The sequence below is a fragment of the Papaver somniferum genome, chromosome 6, assembly GCF_003573695.1.
Source record: "Papaver somniferum cultivar HN1 chromosome 6, ASM357369v1, whole genome shotgun sequence".
Taxonomy (NCBI): domain Eukaryota; kingdom Viridiplantae; phylum Streptophyta; class Magnoliopsida; order Ranunculales; family Papaveraceae; genus Papaver; species Papaver somniferum.
The window spans coordinates 174,027,762-174,033,912 of record NC_039363.1 but is presented as its reverse complement, the minus strand read 5'-3'; positions in this window follow the sequence as shown (position 1 = coordinate 174,033,912).

Genomic DNA, 6,151 nt, shown 5'->3' with positions numbered 1-6,151 from the left:
TTCCGGGTACTTAAGTCCGCGTATCAGTATGCGTACTTAAGTTGGTTATTTTCTAAAAACCGTTATTCGTGAACCTAAATTTATATAAACTAAGGAATGCATAAATGCAAACTGTGGCTATAAAGTTCATGAATTGATTCGAGTGAATCAAATCGTTTTTGCTTCTATTGTGTCTTGTATACTTCTATAAGATCTAAGCAATTGAACAACTCTCTAACTAGTTCATTTGAGTCATTTGAACTAGCTGTGCTAAAGAAGAATATGGTTGATATGGAAGTGCTCATATGGCTAACCATTTGGTTAATTGTTGTTGAACCAACTAAGTGTACATGTTTGGGTACGGTTACACAAACCTAAATAAACGTGCATTTCATTTGTATGTAACAAGCTAAGTTTGATCTAACGGTTGAAATATATTAGCTTGAATCTAATCAGGTTTTCATCTAGTGGTGAATATTAAATGTGAAAAAGCGGCGGTCTAACAACCACACCTAATATTTTGCTTGCAAATATGTATGGACTAACTCCAATATACTTTTGAGAGAATCAACTAGACAGTCAGACTTAATCTAAATAAAAGTATATCAAAGAGCTATATCTCTCTTTCTCGATTCAATACTTACTCAAGCGAATAGAAATCTGCGAGTCTAATTGAATACGAGAGAAATCACTTGAACGGTACCAAAAACCAATGTTCAAGTACCAATCAATTTCAATCAACAACCAAAGGTTGGATTTCCTAATTGATTGATTCAAACGCACAACCTGTGATATTTCAATTATATAATAAAATATAATACGGAAAAGAAATAACACAGGCACCAGAAGTTTTGTTAACGAGGAAAACGCAAATGCAGAAAAACCCCGGGACCTAGTCCAGATTGAACACCACACTGTATTAATCCGCTACAGACACTAGCCTACTACAAACTAACTTCGGTATGGACTGTAGTTGAACCTCAATCAATCTCACACTGATTCAAGGTACAGTTGCGCTCCTTATGTCTCTGATCCCAGCGGGATACTACGCACTTGATTCCCTTAGAGGATCTCACCCACAACTAAGATTTGCTACGACCCAAAGTTCAAGACTTCAATAAACAAATCTGTATCACACAGAAAAGTCTACGGTAATAGATAAATCTGTCTCCCACAGAAATACCTACAAGTTTTCGTTCCGTCTTTTGATAAATCAAGGTGAACATGAACCAATTGAAAAACCAGACTTATATTCCCGAAGAACAGCCAAGTATTATTAATCATCTCATAATAATCTTAATCGACTCATCGAAATAAGATATTGTGTAATCACAAATGATGATACGAAGGTGTTTGAGATTGATTTCTCAGATAGGCAAGATATGAAAGTAATCACAAACACCTTCATCTCATCGTTTATGATTCCACAATAACTTGTTTCGTTAGTCGATTAAGTTTATTGTGAGGTGATTGATAATACTAGGCTCTTCTTCGGGATTATAAGTCTGCTTTATCAATTGGTTCTTGTTCACCTTGATTTATCAAAAGACAGAATGAAAAATCGCAGGTATTTATGTGGGAGACAGATTTATCTATTATCGTAGACTTTTCTGTGTGATACAAAATTGTTTATTAAAGTGTTCGACTTTGGGTCGTAGCAACACTTCATTGTGGGTGAGATCATCTAAGGGAATCAAGTGTGTAGTATCCTACTGGGATCAGAGACGTAACGAGTGCCATTGTAACTTGAATCAGTATGAGATTGATTGAGGTTCAACTGCATTCCACACGGAAGTTAGTTTGTAGTAGGCTAGTGTCTGTAGCGGCTTAATACAGTGTGGTGTTCAATCTGGACTAAGTCCCTGGGATTTTCTGCATTTGCGGTTTCCTCGTTAACAAAACTTCTGGTGTGTGTGTTATTTCTTTTCCGCATTATATTTTGTTATATAATTGAAATATCACAGGTTGTGCGTTTGAATCAATCAATTGGGAAATCCAACCTTTGGTTGTTGATTGAAATTGGTTGATACTTGAACATTAGTCTTTGATACCGTTCAAGTGATTTCTCTCGTATTCAATTAGACTCGCAGATTTCTATTTGCTTGAGTAAGTATTGAATCGAGAAAGAGAGATATAACTCTTTGATATACTTTTATTAATATTGAGTCTAACTGTCTAGTTGATCCTCTTAAAAGTATATTGGATTTAGTCCATACAGATTGTTAATCGAAATATTGGGTGTGGTTGTTAGACCCCCGCTTTTTCAATTGGTATCAGAGCAGGCAAACACGTTTAAAGACCTTATAAGTCTATGTTTGTAGCGATCTGACTCTATGGACAAGAGTGTTATCTCTGATAAACGCTTCACCAGAAATAAAAGTTCTGTCTCTACTATATTTATTAAATAGAGAGATTCTTCAATCTCAAATATAGACGAACCTAGTGTTCTGATGAGACAGAGAAACACTGACATGTGTTGTTCTGATTATCCTTCAAAAGAGTCTATCTCCTTTAATGAAAGGGAAACAGCTGAAGAGAGTAAACTGATTCTAAATCTTGTTAGAATCCAAGCTGATAGATTTAATCGGTTGAAAAACCATGTCAATGTTCTTCTTGGTGTAGTAAGATACTACAATTCCAAAAATGTTGAAGATCAGTCTTCACGTATCCTACTTGAGGCAAGTCTTGAAAAGGATGTTTTGGAAATTGAACATCGCTTGAATAAACTCTCTATTCAAGGTCGTGTAAAAAAATCCTTTATACCATCTACTTCTATTGAAACCAAAGCTCCAGGTTTAGAAGTAAAATCGGAATCCCTTCCTATTAAAAAGGATGTGCCTGAAATCTCCATCAATCAAGGATGTTGCACATCAAGTGGAAGGAATAAATCTTCAAACGATGATGTTAAGACAAAACCTTTTAATCATCCTCATCATCAGAAAGTATGTCTCTTTTGTTATTCAAAAGGGCCTGTTAAGCTAAAGAGAAACTCTAGGTTGAATAAGAATTCCATTGTTCAACTTCAATACACCTTAGACTTCATTCTCAAAGGTGTAACCGACATTCGCATTTCTAAACCAATTGTTTTTAGTACTTACCCTGTGCTTGATACCAGGAGAGTCGGTTCAATGAGTTCCTCGAATGCTCAAAAGCAGAATAGATATCTTAACAAAAATCGTCTAAGGAAAGATCAAGTCGTTTCCTCTGGAAATAACATTACCTTTGATGTGAACGAAATCCCAAGAGAGAGAAGAAAAATTGATGATATGCGAAATAACTTGAATGAGATAATTGAAGGCTATAAAGAAATTGTCAACAGGTTGTCATCCTCTTCAAGTCAAAATTCTTTTGGTAAGAACTCAAACTATGTCTCATATTTTGATGACAATAAGTTTTATGATAATTTTTCACATCAAAAGAGAGTTTTTCCTAGACTAGAAAGGAATAAGAAACTAAACCATGAACTTCGTTCATTTAATGAGTTGAAAGCTTATTCTTGTGCTAATTAATCATAAGGGTTGAGAACTTACTCATAAAAATCCTGTTGGGTAAGTCGTGTTAATAATCGGGTATACTTCTGTCAAATTATTTTCTGTTTAGTTGGGTTGTCTTCTTATCGTTTATGACTCAACAATTGACTGCAGATAACTTTTCCTAAAGTATTAACTGTGTCAAATGTGATTCTTCGTTTCTCCTTCTATTTTCCGAAGAAGTCTTTATTAGTTGCAACCATGTTGCTTGCTACTTTTGTGCTCTAATATTGTTTCTCTACTGAGATATAACATTTATTGAGCCAAAAACCTTGTGATATTTTTCATATAACAGAAACTCTGTCTTGTCGTAAATTTACTACCGGTTGCGTATCTTTTTTCTTGGGTCAAGATTGTGTTCGTACGAGTACCCGTGTTACTGTCACGAATCAATTTTTAGAAACCATAAAAGTTATCGTCCCTAAGAAACCATTTTTAAATACCAAAACCCTTGAGTCTCGTACGCATACTCTGGGATTTTTTTGCGGCAGTCAAGAATGTCTGCTTCTAACTCTAGCGGTTTTGCAAAAGGGTTTCTTGACAAAGGTATTGGTTTCGAGTCCAAGGGAAAGAAGAAAATAACCCTAGTAGAAGATGATCATCCTAATACCTCATGTTACTATTCTTATACACATAAGGATGTTGTGAATGAGGATATGGTTTTTGCTGAAGTGGTTCATGATTTTCTTAAATATTTTGAGGAAGCAAAACAGCAGCTCATTGGTACTTTGAAGAGTCTTGATGTGTTAAGAACTGAGTTGAAAAAGGTTACTTATGACCTTGGTCTCATAAAGACACATGTTAAAGATCTTCTCAATAAGGATATCTTCTCTGAAGAAGAATAAGATGTTGTCAATCACAAGCTCAAAGACCTCAAGCCTCGTGAGGATTCCGAAACGTCTATTTGATTTCAGTTCGTGTTCGGTTTTGATGGTTTGAGAGTCTGGCCTTGTTCTTTAGCTTGTTGATTTTATTTTGTATAGTAAATCTTCCTATGAGAATTTTATTTTTGTGTTTTTAGGAAGAATAACTAGAGCATGGAATAGCCATTATTGTGATTACACATAGCTATGTCCAACGTTTTCATCTTTTTTTGTAGGTTTTTTTGATTAAATTCTAAAAAGTTGTTTGGAAGATGATTTTTGCAGTATTAATATTTATGGTTTTATATATTGCAATATGTTATGGGATATGTGTGTTTGCGTCCGTGAACTATAATTGTCCCATACCTTGTCAAAAGTTAAGTCTTTCATATGTCGATATGCATGTATTGATAAAAGAATGAATGAGCTTTTGACATGACAAAAGTTTTAAGCCTATTATGTCATTATGCAAGTATTGATGGAAGATAGGATGAACTTTTGATTACGAGGATTATGTCTATTGTATGTCATTGTGCAAATAGTGATGGGAAATAGAATGAATCCTTGTCTATTCCGCAGTATTGATCTTCCCTGGCCCATATTTTTATGTATATACTGTGCGGCTCCATAAGTTCTCTTATGTTGAGAATTTCCGGTTAAATTAGTCATGAGTTTTCTTGTGGTTAATTTAATTGGGTGTTTTGGATTCAAATTCATATTTGTATGTGATTTGTTATGTCCAAAGAAATCCTTCTTTTCTTGTGAAAGTAAGGTCGCTCTTGTTGTTCTTTGGTATTTTGTCCACTAGAGCATCTGGGCTACATGGTCGACTCATCATCCCATGTAGCCGGTCCCTCCTTCACTCCTGGTTGATTTTCGATAAATCATCAATTGATCAGCAATTGATCGAAATTAGGGTTCGAATCCAAGGTTCATAATTCCAGATTCAAACACTAATAATTTTACGTTGATCCCATGATCGTCTCTTCACTTCCTTAAAACCAGCAACTCGTTTTGCCCCATCTACAGATTGGCGACCACATTGGGGATCATTCTATCGGTTGCAATCTCACATTTTCACAAGATGGTTGATCTTAGGTCAGGTTTAGTTACAAACCCTAACCAAACAATGCTAGCACTAGCAATACTGGTGGTACTCCGGAAACTGCTTCGGTTCCTAGCAACGACACTAGAGGTACCACTCCTCCCCAAACTAACATCGGGAACAATCCTCTCTTCGGCCGGTCTCCTGAGGAAGTCAGAGAAAACCCGCCTACCATAGGTGATCTCATGAAGGTGCAAGATACTCTTGCCAAGAATCAGATTGACATGGCTGCCACTCAGAAAGAGTTATGCAATTATCTCAAAACTCTCACAGACAAGATGTCAGAGAAAACTCAAGAGAAAGTAAAAGCTAAATAAACATCTTCGGACGCTGATCCTGAAGTCACTCCAATCTATGTAGTAGATGATGAAGAAGTTCCTAAAGCTAAAGCTGCAGACAATCCGCCAGCGAAGGAACAATCCAGTTTCATCATCAGTGAAGACTTGGAGCGCCTCTTGGAGGACCATGGAAAAGATAAAACTTCATATGTCCATCGTCACCAACCTCCATACCCTGCTGCTACACAAAGGATTCCTCTACTAACAGGTTATACCTCTTCAACATTCACCCTTTATGATGGAACAGGCAATGCTCGAGAACATGTTTCCCAGTTTTTGGAGGCATTAGGCGAACATGAACACAACCATGTCGTCCTTCTGAAGGAATTTTCAAAA